Source organism: Neoarius graeffei, chromosome 5, assembly GCF_027579695.1.
Source record: "Neoarius graeffei isolate fNeoGra1 chromosome 5, fNeoGra1.pri, whole genome shotgun sequence".
Classification (NCBI taxonomy): Eukaryota; Metazoa; Chordata; class Actinopteri; order Siluriformes; family Ariidae; genus Neoarius; species Neoarius graeffei.
In genome coordinates this window covers 101,588,350-101,601,594 of record NC_083573.1, presented here as the reverse complement: position 1 = coordinate 101,601,594, position 13,245 = coordinate 101,588,350, and the positions used below count along the sequence as shown (strand labels likewise).

The window sequence follows — 13,245 nt, the reverse complement described above, 5'->3', positions numbered from 1 at the left end:
AGATTGTTGGCGCGCCCGCGTCTAAGACGCACTATTTCGAATAATGAACGCATTGTCAAGAGGGGCAGGGGCCAATATGGACGCGAGCATTTTATACCCTATTTGGAATGTTTCGTGGCGTATTACAGACCCTCCAGGATTTCGCGATATTGCGATTTGCAACTTCAACGCAAATTCAACCAATCCCCGCAAATTCAGGGCAGTGTTGCAATTATATCCAATCACCGCAACTTTCCTGCAAATTTGACCAATCGTTGGCGTCGTCTTGAAGTGACATCGACAAACTACCTTCCGCCTTACTTCCAGTGTTGCCAGATTGGGCAGTTTCCCGCCCAGATGGGGAGTTTCAAGTGCATTTTGGCGGGTTTTGAACATATTTTGGGCTGGAAAATGTCAGCAGTATCTGGCAACACTGCTTACTTCCGTGTTTCCGTTCAAGAGAAGCAGCATGTGCGAGTCAGTGTTTTATATAGGCTTAAATTCTGTTACTGAAAGTGTGTTATGTTTACAGTGAAGGACTGTGTGCACTTTACATTATTTTTTTTTTTACTTAATACAAGAAATTAATGGATGCCAACATTTTTGCCAAAATGGTATTTTATTTTCCATTGTTTAGGCAGCTTCAGCATCATACTGTGAGATTCTGTTCCAATTGTTTTTTTTCTTCTATGAAGCCTGAGCCATTTATTTTATTAGTTTATAATTATTGTTTAATTTAGTCTTCAGTAGAGACTGCCTGCACACAGTACTAGTATTAATAGTTTTTTTTCTTACATGAAAGCTGAGGCATTTATATTATATTTTAAGGTAACTTCCTGTTGTGCTATGAGGTTCTATGCACTTTAACTTTTGAACCAACAGGTGCATTTGGATAAGTAAAGCCTATTTTTCTGCATTTTTGTAGTCCTGGTAATCTTTTATATTGGTAAAGTTGTTTATAGGACCATTTCTCAATGTCTTTGTTTTTTTTTTAATCAATAGTTTTTCAGTAATAACTTAATATTTAACATACTCAATTTTAAATCACAAAAAGAGAAAATCGCAACAATTTCTCGCAACTTTCACTTCCTCCCGTAATGTAATCGCAACAAAAACCTAAAAACACTGCAACTTTCATCGCAATTTTTTGGAAAAAAACCCCGCAACATCAGACATTTTAGCCCGCAACAATCACAAAAAAGGCCCGCGGAATCCTGGGGGGACTGTTATTACTTGACTTCATGGTCTCAATATCGAAAATCTTGAACAAATATGCAACTTCCAACATAATTATCTGGATATTCAACAGATTTCAGCATCGGATGAATTTGTTTTGACCGCCGCCATATTGAATATATGTCGGACCTGTTCGGACCCGTTCGTGTATTTACGCCACCCCGTTTGTAGCGTCCCAAGCGAGTAAAACCTGATCCAAGTCTTTCGCTAGGTGGCGTCTTACGGTCCATGTACGAATATTTGAAAGAGACAAGAAAACATGGACAAGAAAAAAAAGAAAAATACATCTATTTTGTCATTCTTCGGCAGAAAGAGAGTACATTCACCTGAAAAAAACTGATACCCCTGATACCCAAGGTAATTAGTCATACTAGATTTACAACAACTACTGCAACAGCAACCACTACTACCACTGCCACTACCACTGGTGACTACTACTATAGACCTACACCAAACTGAAAACAAGTTAATAAAATAAATTATAATTTACAAGAAGGAGATAATATAGATGTGATATATAGTGGCCTGTGGTTGAATTCCAAAATATTGCCACTGGTTAAACAATCTCTCAATATATTTGGTTGAAGCATTGATTTTTGTCATCTACATTGCTTCATATGGCTTCTAATACCAAAAAAAAACAGAATTGAGAAAAAAAAAAAAAACAGCCCCTGGGCTGCCCCAGCTGTTCATTGGGCTCGCTTCGCTCACTAGGTTCACTTCAACTGAAGGATAATCATTGGGCCCCCATTGTAGAAATGGGCCCCTGTTTTTTTCCCAGGAGGGGCCCTGTGGGCCCCTTGACCTGCAAAACAATCGGAGTCTCTGTCAAAGCACTAAAAATTTCCATTACATCAAAAAAATATACAAAGGAATACTGAATTTCTATGTGCTTACCCTATTCATAGCTGAGAAATCCCGCTCGCAATTCAGAAAAAACTTTTCAGTACTCATCTGGGTTAAAGCAGCAAACACTGAGAGTCAATGAAATTATAATAGTCAAATAAATACTAAGTTATTATTAGCCTATGGGCATCCTACAGTAGCCTCTCTCAACTACTGCATCGTTTCTTAAAATATTCAGATTTTATGCTTCAGATAGCATCAACTAGGCATCCCCGCGAGTATAACAACATTTTATTTAGGCTAGTGGGAAATCCTTATTTATTGTGAATGTCAAGCCATTATTAATAACTTGCATGAATGCTGAAGCGGGATAAACGGGATAATGCAATAAGGCCGGTTCCTCGCGTCAAGCTGCTACTGTATGCATCAAAATTGGTTTGTAGCCTGACTCAGGGATGTCCGTTTCCTGTAAGCCAAGAAGGCTATGATAAAGCTCATCACGAGCACGACGTAGGCTACCTTTTAAAATAAGGGGTCAGAAGGCGAATCAGGAAGGCTGCATTATTTTTAATTAGCCTAATAGGCCTACTTGCAGTACGGTGTCACGGTCTGAATTTACCACCAGTCTGAATTTACCAGGTAAATTTAAACTGTAGCAGCCACAGTCTAATGCCGCTTTTCCACTACAAACGCGGCTGAGCCGTGCCGTGCTGAGTCGAGCTGAGTCGAGCTGGGCGGGGCTGTTGGAGTTGCATTTCGACTACAACCACGCTGAACCGTGCTGGCTGGAAGTGGGTGGACACATTGGGTGGAGTTAGCGAAAGTGGGTGGACGTCATGTGATGTAGTTAAGCAGCGCAAACAGTGACATCAGTGACAGTGGCGGAACAAGTCAGAGCCGGGCCGGGGGCGGGGCAAATGACCGGGCCCTTTATTAAAGCTTATCATAACATCATTTTAGGCTACAAAATGTCCGCAACTGCGGTGTTTACCAATTTCAACACTACCGGGTGCAACTATGTTATTTAGTACATCAAGTCCTTCAAACGAACATGTAACTCAGAAACAAAAAACATTAGGATACTGTACATGGCTCATAATAAAACATCAATAGCCTATACTGCGCACATTATTTGAAGGGCATACGAATGAGCGCTCAGAGGTTGCAACGGTGACAGGAAGAGTCAGAAATAAAAGGAGGGCGGTGCAAACCTCACTGAATGCACTGTGTTTACCAATTTCAACACTACGGGGTGCAACTATGTTATTTTGTACATTAAGTCCTTCAAACGAACATGTAACTCAGAAACAAAAAAACATTAGGTGACATACTGTACATGGGTCATAATCAGTGATGGGAATAACGGCGTTAGAATAAATGGCGTTACTAACGGCGTTACTTTTTTTAGTAACGAGTAATCTAACATTACTTTTTACATCGTTATAACGCCGTTCCCGTTACTTACAATAAAATACTATGCGTTACTTTATTAAAGCTGTTCTCATCTGGCACGCTGCTCGTTCAGCCTTTCTTTACTCTGCTTTAGTGTGGGGCGGGGAGACACGAGACAACGGCACAGTAAGCCAATCAGAGTAGATTTGGACAACATATGTAGGTAGGCCACGCCTACTGCACTACTGCGCACGCTTTCAATCGGAAGACCCAGCGATGGCGAGCGGTCAGCCCAGCACTGCGCTTTCACACTGGAAATACAGCCATTACTTTTTCATTACTTGAAATAAAAGGCAAGAGTGTTTACGTGCAATGCACATTATGTCGAGGAACAAAGCGTTTGTCCTCGTCAGTGGCCAGTAATTAGTAACATAATTTTAATAACTGCAAAAATATATTACATTTGATAGATGTCTTATCTCACATTGTCCCACAAAAATATTAATATAGTGTAGATAATGTTACTAACTGGTTCTGTTAAGTGTCCATTTCAGTCATTAAACACATTTAACATTCACTTTTATTATGATTACACTAATTGAATTTGATTTTTTTTTTTGGGGGGGGGGGGACAAAATGTAACGGAATAATTACTTTCCCTGGTAATTAGTTACTTTTATGACAAAGTAACTCCATTACTAACTCAGTTACTTTTTGGGAAAAGTAACTAGTAACTATAACTAATTACTTTTTGAAAGTAACGTGCCCAACACTGGTCATAATAAAACATCAATAGCCTACTGCGCGCATTATTTGAAGGGCATACGACGAGCCTTGCGCTCCGCGAACTCGTCCACGATGCTCTGTATGTCACTGATTCAGTGAGCTTTTAAGCGGTAGTCTCACGACCCGAATAGTAAACAATAAACATGGAGGACATGGAGTCGTTAATGTTGCTGGTCTTGGTGCTGTGGCTTGTTGTCACCGACAACGCCAACAGATACTGACTGGCAAGAGCGTATAGATGAGGCGAGGCGCATAAGGCTTCAGAAATTCTCGTAATTCGTAATTCTTCTTCTTCCGGGTTTGCGGTGTTTACAGATCCCAGCGCGCTCGCGGGGCATGTGTGGGCATGTGAGGACACTCCTCCTCACCAATCAGTGCACAGGGGAGTGTCTGCTCACGCCCCCAACCTCACTCGGCACGGCTTGGCTCGCTTCAGCCCCACTCCAAAACGGTGCGAGTTTTAGGGGCTAAGCAGGGCTGAAACGAGCTGAGTCGTGCTGGTTTTTGGTAGTCGAAACGCGAGCCGTGTCGGGCTGAAGTGAGCTGAAGCGAGCTGAAAAAGGGTAGTGGAAAAGGGCCATAACCTTACCACAGTATAAATTTACCAACTTAATTGGGCCTAGTCTGAATTTACCAGTCTAATATGAGATTTATGTTCATGTTCATACTTGAATTATTTACACTATCTTGATGAATATTGATTTGTTTAAGTAAGACTCCTCATGATTATAATAATTTAGTTATTCTCTCAAATTTACCAACTTGGTATAATTAGACTGCTGTCATTGGGCCTAGTCAGAATTTACCAGCCTAATATGATAGGAGATTTATGATCATACTTGATCCACAAATAAATTATTTTCACTTTATCTTGATGAATATTGATTTGTTTGAATGAGACTCATCATGATTATAATATAGTTATTCTGTCAAATTTACCAACCTGGTATAATTAGACTCCTGTCGTTGGACCTAGTCAGAATTGGGTCATCTTTCTTTTGAAAATGGCGAATCGCTGGTCTCGTGCCTCTTTGGACTGTGTGTTTTGCTGATCTTCATTTTGTGACTGGGAAATGATCGTTTCCTCATCCATATTCAACAGCTTGTCTACTTATAATCAAATCTCACAATTGCAGTCACAATTCGCGTTCTATTAGTCCACAAATGTGTTGAAATGCTCGGTATAAAATCGCAGCAAGAAATGGTAAATTTAGACTTCCCGGAAGTTGACCGGGGAAGGGAAAAAAAAAAAAATTCGGTCTGTGCATGCGCATGGTAAATTTATACCAGCGCACGATCAGACCGTGACACCTGTCATATGCGCAACGGCAGGCCCGTGTACACGCCTCTCCGTCTCTCTCTCTCTCTCTGTGGGTGTGCGTGCGCACGTGAACGAGAAGAGCGAGCACTATGAATGAACGGAACGATACGCAATGGAATTTTTTTTTTTCAAAATCGCGAGTCTGATTGTGTGGCGATAGGAATCTATTGTGTGGCGCTTCGCCACACAATGGTCTATGTATGGGAAACCCTGGTATCTAAACATGATCCAGAAGCGCAGACGTCTTCTCTGGGCCAAGACTCATTTAAGATGGACTGTGGCAAAGCGGAAAACTGTTCTGCGGTCGGACGAATCAAAATTTGAAGTTTTTTATGGAAATCAGGGACGGCATGTCAATCGGACTAGAGAAGAACGACCCAAGTTGTTATCAGCGCTCAGTTCAGAAGCCTGCATCTCTGATGGTATGGGGTTGCATTAGTGCGTGTGGCATGGGCAGCTTACACATCTGGAAAGACACCATCAACGCTGAAAGGTATATCCAGGTTCTAGAGCAACATACGCTCCCATCCAGACGACGTCTCTTTCAGGGAAGACCTTGTGTTTTCCAACATGACAATGCCAAACCACATACTGCATCAATTACAGCATCATGGCTGCATAGAAGGGTCCGGGTACTGAACTGGCCAGCCTGCAGTCAAGATCTTTCACCCATAGAAAACATTTGGCGCATCATAAAACGGAAGATATGACAAAAAAAGACCTAAGACAGTTGAGCAACTAGAATCCTACATTAGACAAGAACGGGTTAACATTCCTATCCCTAAACTTGAGCAACTTGTCTCCTCAGTCCCCAGACATTTACAGACTGTTGTAAAGAGAAAAGGGGATGTCTCACAGTGGTAAACATGGCCTTGTCCCAACTTTTTTGAGATGTGTTGTTGTCATGAAATTTAAAAAAAAAAAAAAAAAAAAAAAAACCTAATTTTTCTCTTTAAATGATACATTTTCTCAGTTTAAACATTTGATATGTCATCTATGTTCTATTCTGAATAAAATATGGAATTTTGAAACTTCCACATCATTGCATTCCGTTTTTATTTACAACTTGTACTTTGTCCCAACTTTTTTGGAATCGGGGTTGTATTATTACCTCTTTATTATGGCCCTTTTCCACTACCCTTTTTCAGCTCACTTCAGCTCGCTTCAGCCCGACACGGCTCGCGTTTCGACTACCAAAAACCAGCACGACTCGGCTCGCTTCAGCCCTGCTTAGCCCCTAAAACTCGCACCGTTTTGGAGTGGGGCTGAAGCGAGCCAAGCCGTGCCGAGTGAGGCTGGGGGCGTGAGCAGACACTCCCCTGTGCACTGATTGGTGAGGAGGAGTGTCCTCACATGCCCACACACGCCCCGTGAGCACGCTGGGATCTGTAAACACCGCAAACCCGGAAGAAGAAGAATTACGAATTACGAGAATTTCTGAAGCCTTATGCGCCTCGCCTCATCTATACGCTCTTGCCAGTATCTGTCCGCGTTGTCGGTGACAACAAGCCACAGCACCAAGACCAGCAACACTAACGACTCCATGTCCTCCATGTTTATTGTTTACTATTGGGGTCGTGAGACTACCGCTTAAAAGCTCACTGAATCAGTGACATACAGAGCATCGTGGACGAGTTCGCGGAGCGCAAGGCTCGTCGTATGCCCTTCAAATAATGCGCGCAGTAGGCTATTGATGTTTTATTATGAGCCATGTACAGTATGTCACCTAATGTTTTTTTGTTTCTGAGTTACATGTTCATTTGAAGGACTTAATGTACAAAATAACATAGTTGCACCCCGTAGTGTTGAAATTGGTAAACACAGTGCATTCAGTGAGGTTTGCACCGCCCTCCTTTTATTTCTGACTCTTCCTGTCACCGTTGCAACCTCTGAGCGCTCATTCGTATGCCCTTCAAATAATGTGCGCAGTATAGGCTATTGATGTTTTATTATGAGCCATGTACAGTATCCTAATGTTTTTTGTTTCTGAGTTACATGTTCGTTTGAAGGACTTGATGTACTAAATAACATAGTTGCACCCGGTAGTGTTGAAATTGGTAAACACCGCAGTTGCGGACATTTTGTAGCCTAAAATGATGTTATGATAAGCTTTAATAAAGGGCCCGGTCATTTGCCCCGCCCCCGGCCCGGCTCTGACTTGTTCCGCCACTGTCACTGATGTCCCTGTTTGCGCTGCTTAACGACATCACATGACGTCCACCCACTTTCGCTAACTCCACCCAATGTGTCCACCCACTTCCAGCCAGCACGGTTCAGCGCGGTTGTAGTCGAAATGCAACTCCAACAGCCCCGCTCAGCTCGACTCAGCACGGCACGGCTCAGCCGCGTTTGTAGTGGAAAAGCAGCATAAGTCTGTGCTTTCCTGATATCGGATTCTAAACACAATATTGAGTCCATTGTGTTATGACCTTTGCGAAACCCACTCTGATATGGAGAGAAAAGACCTTTGCTTTCTAAATAATAGGTTACTCTTTCAGTAACTATTCTTTCCATGATTTTACCTAGTTGTGATGTTAGTGCAATTGGTCGATAACTACCAGGGTCAGAAGGATCTTTCCCTGGCTTCAGAACAGGCACTATGATTGCATGTTTCCAGGCTTCTGGAAGTTGCCCAGATTCCCAAATTCTATTTAAAAATTTTAACACTATTTCCAGAGTACCAACTGTCATATTTGCAAACATTTTATAGCATACCATGTCTCTCCCTGGGGTGGTCTGTTTAGCAATACTAATTGCCTTCCTCAGCTCAAACATGGTAAAAGGCAAGTTCAAAGGGTCATCTGAACTCTTTCTTGTCTAAGACAGTTGGGTGTTTCCTTAAAACTTGACTTCTCATTACTTTAGCCTCTTCAGTGAGATTTCTAGAGCTATGCACTCTCCTGAATGTTTGTGCTAAAAGTTCAGCCTTTTCGGAGTTGTTAACTGCTACTACTTCTCCACTATTTAGCACTGGTAACTCATAATTCCTCCTGACACTTCCTATTCTTTTTATCATGCCCCATATATCAGCCAGCTTCACAGTCCTACCTATTGTATTACAATATTCTCTCCAAAAGCTACGTTTCTGTATTTTAACCGTTTTCCTCACAACTGCCTGTGCATGTTTATATTCTATCAAGGCATCTTGAGAGTGATGTTTTTTCAGGTATTTAAAAGCCTTATTCCTTGCTTTAACTGCTTTACTGCAGTTTCCATTCCACCAAGGTACATTCTTACCTCTCCTGTTTCCTTTAGTTTTAGGTATTGTTTCCTCCGCTGACTTTATTATCTCTTCAACCAGTACTTTATTGAATTATTCTACACCAATTCCCTCCATCTCTTGCAGTTCAATACATCTTGCTGCACAGACTACTTGAAAACTCTCCCAGTTTGCACTTTCCAGTTTCCACCTGGGTATCCCTTTAGTCTTTTCTTTACACATTTCTGATCCTACTCTTGTCATTATTGCATAATGGTCACTACCTATAGTAGTTTTCTTTACTACACTCCATAAGCTGGTGCTAGCTATTGAACTGGATAAAAATGTTAAATCAAGCACTGAGTCTGCGTTGTTTATACCATTATATTGTGTGCCCTCACCACTATTAATACAGACCAAACAATTATGATCAATAAATTCTTCTATTACTTTCCGATTTGAGTCTGTATGGTTACTTCCCCAAAGTGTATTGTGTGAGTTGAAGTCTCCACACCAAACCACATCGCTTTGTACTGTTCCCATAACGTTCTGTAGGATACCTTCATCTAACTTTCCACATGGGTTATAATAGTTTACTATTGCCGCTTTTCCACTACCAACGCGGCTGAGTTGGTCTGAGCCGTGCCGTGCTGAGTTGGGCTGAGTCAAGCTGAGTGGGGCTGTTGGAGTTGCATTTCGACTACAACCGCGCTGAACCGTGCTGGCTGGAAGTGGGTGGACACATTGGGTGGAGTTAGCGAAAGTGGGTGGACATCACGTGATGTCGTTAGGCGGCGCAAACAGTGACATCAGTGACCTTTTAAGCGGTAGTCTCACGACCCGGAGAGTAAACAATAAACATGGAGTCGTTAGTGTTGCTGGTCTTGGTGCTGTGGCTTGTTGTCACCGACAACGCCAACAGATACTGGCAAGAGCGTATAGATGAGGCGAGGCGCATAAGGCTTCAGAAATTCTCGTAATTCTTCTTCTTCCGGGTTTACGGTGTTTACAGATCCCAGCGTGCTCGCGGGGCGTGTGTGGGCATGTGAGGACACTCCTCCTCACCAATCAGTGCACAGAGGAGTGTCTCCTCACGCCCCTAGCCCCACTCGGCTCGCTTCAGCCCCACTCCAAAACCGTGCGAGTTTTGGGAGCTGAGTAAGGCTGAAGCGAGCTGAGTCATGCTGTTCTGAGGTAGTCGAAACGCGAGCTGTGTCGGGCTGAAGCGAGCTGAAGTGAGCTGAAAAAGGGTAGTGGAAAAGGGCCATATGTCTAAAGTGCCCCTTTTCGTCCATACCTTAAAATGTGTAAAATAAAAAGAGGTTTTAAAAAGCACATGTTTAAAATGTGTAAAAAAATGTTTTAATAAAGCTCATGTTTTAAATGTGTAAAAAAAGATGTTTTCAAAAAGCACAGATGTTTAAAATGTGTAAAAAAAAAAGATGTTTTAAAAAAGCACAGATGTTTAAAATGTGTAAAAAAAAGATGTTTTAATAAAGCTCATGTTTTAAATGTGTAAAAAAAAAGATGTTTTAAAAAAGCACAGATGTTTAAAATGTGTAAAAATGATGTTTTAAAAAGCACAAGTTTAAAATGTGTAAAAAAAATGTTTTAATAAAGCTCATATGTTTTAAATGTGTAAAAAAAAGATTATTCAAAAAGCACAGATGTTTAAAATGTGTAAAAGAAAAAAAATAATGTGTACAACAACCATTTTTTTAAATACGAATGGAACATTAAGTATAGCAGCAACAAAAATTGTAAGGGGGCGCTGTTGTTTATTTGCTCTCTGAGGGGGGGCTGACTCTCCCACACTTTGAAAAACCTTGCTTTAGTGCATTGCACTATCTTACCATTAACCTTCTTCACTTTTAGTGCCCTCTCATATTGTTCTGCGTTTTTACAGAACATTAGCAGTTGGCCACCTTGCAGCACCTTTGCGCTTCTTCCCTCTCCCACTTCCTTATTTACACTTTTCCTAAGATGAATTGGATTCCATTCTCTGAAAGTGGCAACCTCCTGCACCAGTTTAACAAACATTTTATACTGTTCCCCTTCATACCTTCTTATTGAATCAGATCGAGAATCCTCACACTCAGATTTTTTCCTCTTTTTATCCCGATAATAATCCCATTCCTCGCTCTGTTGAGTCCGCCAGCCTCAAACTGCTCAGACTGCCTCACTTCCTGTGCCGTCACTACCATCCTCCATCTCCTGGCCAGTCACAGCCCAGCCGGGCGGCACTCAGGTGCCAATACTTTCAGAGGGTTCTGTTAAAGCTTTAGATGGAAAAACTCACCGTGTTTTAGTCCTGAAAAGGTTCGCTTTCTCCTCGGCACTAAATGGAGCTGCAGAGTTTCACTTCCTGCTCTGGGGGAACTCACACACAGGCCCGCCGACAGGGGGGGACAAACGGGTATGTTGTCCCGGGCCCAGGAATGGGGGGGGCTCTCATGAAGTTGCGATTATTTTATTTCAACTGGGCTCTCATGAAGTTGCGATTATTTTATTTCATTTCAAAATGTGTTGATTTGGGGGAGAAATGTGCTATATTTGCATTCAATAAATTATTTCTAGATCTTTTGCCTTTATTGTCTGTGAAAAAGGCGTCAGTAACCCCCTACCACCCCTAATGCAAAAATGGTTTGGTCTGACTCTTTGATTAAGGGGAAAAAAACGACATCGTTCGATCATAGCGCTTCGACAATCAGCGTGCGTGCGATTTGCCAACATGCACAAGTCAGGAGCACAGAAAAGAAAAGAGAAAAAGAGAGGAAGAAGCCAAGAGACTCAGGGGCTCACTGCATAAATATTTTAAAAAAGATTCGGATGATGCAGCAGGTACTAGCAAAGGCAGTGGGGCAGCTGAGCCAGGTAAGTAGGGTGACCATTCGTCCGGATTTCGTGCCGTCTGTCACGCGTCCTCACTTTTTACATTTTGTCCTCATTTTGGACCCTCAGCCGCCACCGTTGCATCAATCGTCACGAATCCCCGCCCATTATTTACACTTGCTATTCTGCGATGACATACAGGCAAAGATAACCTACAGGGATTTCTCATATTGAGGTATTTCACCCACGTGACCAAGTCACGTGACGCAGCCATTTTGGACGGCACGCTTAAGTCCTTCAGTGCAAGGCGGTATGAGATGGTGGAGACCTTTGCACATTTTAACAAGAAAGTAAGCTGTGATTCGTGTTAAATTGGATCTGTCTTTTATCACAAACACTGTACCCAGCCTTGGTATGGAGCCCTGTTTATTTATTTCTGTGTCCCGTTTCTTTCTAGCCTCTGTTATTGCGTTTTATGTCTGATGTCTGCTACATGCAACCCTAGACAAATTAACACTGCCTTGTTTCACTGCTCAGATGGGTTAACAAACACTGACCCATTTACTTTTTGCTATATATTTTATCAAAATTGCGTTAACTGATAAACTAACCTGAAATGAAATGATCACTGCAAAGTCTGGAGTACTCTGTTGGCTCCCAATCCTGTCTTTTCACAGCTGCAATCCATTTGGCCCTCTTGTCTGGGTCAGTAGGAAACCGGTAGTGATGTGTCGGTCGCGAATGATCCGGTTCAAAGAGCCGGCTCTTTGAAGTGAACGACGGGAGCCGGCTCTTCGGTGGGAGCCAAGTTGGGGAGCCGAATTAGTTTTTTGTCCTTAGGTGCCTCAGAGAGAGAGAGACTTTCACAAAAAAAGTTGCTGTCCGATTGCATCTTTGTGTTGTCTATTACCATTCAAAGGAAAAGTAGCATGGTGTACGCCTACTTTTTTTGGTTAGGGGGGTTGATGTCATTCACAGCTGCGAAAATACGAAAATTGGTGTAATGCTTAAAGCTGTGGAGCGCAGGGGAGAGGAGTCTGTGAGGCACCTGAGGAGGGGAAAATCAGCTGTGTATTTTATATTGGTAATATAACACAGTTTTGCATTATGTTTGTGAGAAAATAATTTATTAATTGGTAAGTAAGTTTTATTTCTATAGCTAGAACATTGTTACACTGCTATACTTTACAAAGCTTTACAATGGCTACAAAAACTAAAAAATAAAATGGAAAACATCCTATTGATAAAATATAAATAATAATGTAATTAATTAACTAGTTAATTGCAGCAATTAAATCAAAAATAAAATCTCAGGAGCCATTTGGGAGCCGAAAGAGCCGGCTCCTTATAGTAAGAAGAGCCAAAAGAGCCGGCTCCCGAAAAAGAGCCGAAATTCCCATCACTAGAAACCAGTAAAAGGAGCGTCCTGCACGCTGTCCCTGTCTGTTGTGGCAGCCCACAGCACAACAAGCAAACACCATGGTTATTTATAGAGTGCTTACTGACAAATTAATCTATTCTAGGTGTCTGTAACACGTTTTTTTTCAAGCTGGTTCTCCCTCTCTGTCTGCAGCGTTAGTATGTAGCTTGACGTTCAAAATGGTGGACACCGGGGCGTCACGTGACCCTGTGACGTCAGGTGAAATACCTCAAT

General features: G+C 42.0%; 1 protein-coding gene across 5 annotated transcripts in view; it reads right to left on the bottom strand.

The window, feature by feature from the left end:
• Positions 1–11,145, bottom strand: part of LOC132887153 (NACHT, LRR and PYD domains-containing protein 12-like) — a 152,467-nt gene extending 141,322 nt beyond the window's left edge. For 2 of the 5 annotated variants that reach the window (XM_060922592.1, XM_060922597.1), the window contains exon 1: positions 10,822–10,923. The gene's annotated coding sequence lies outside the window, so the exon portion shown is untranslated. Of the gene's footprint in view, positions 1–6,022; positions 6,223–10,821; positions 10,924–11,058 lie in introns of those variants that run through there. The other 3 variants (XM_060922594.1, XM_060922596.1, XM_060922593.1) reach the window with 3 other exon arrangements.
• Positions 11,146–13,245: the final 2,100 nt, after the last annotated feature.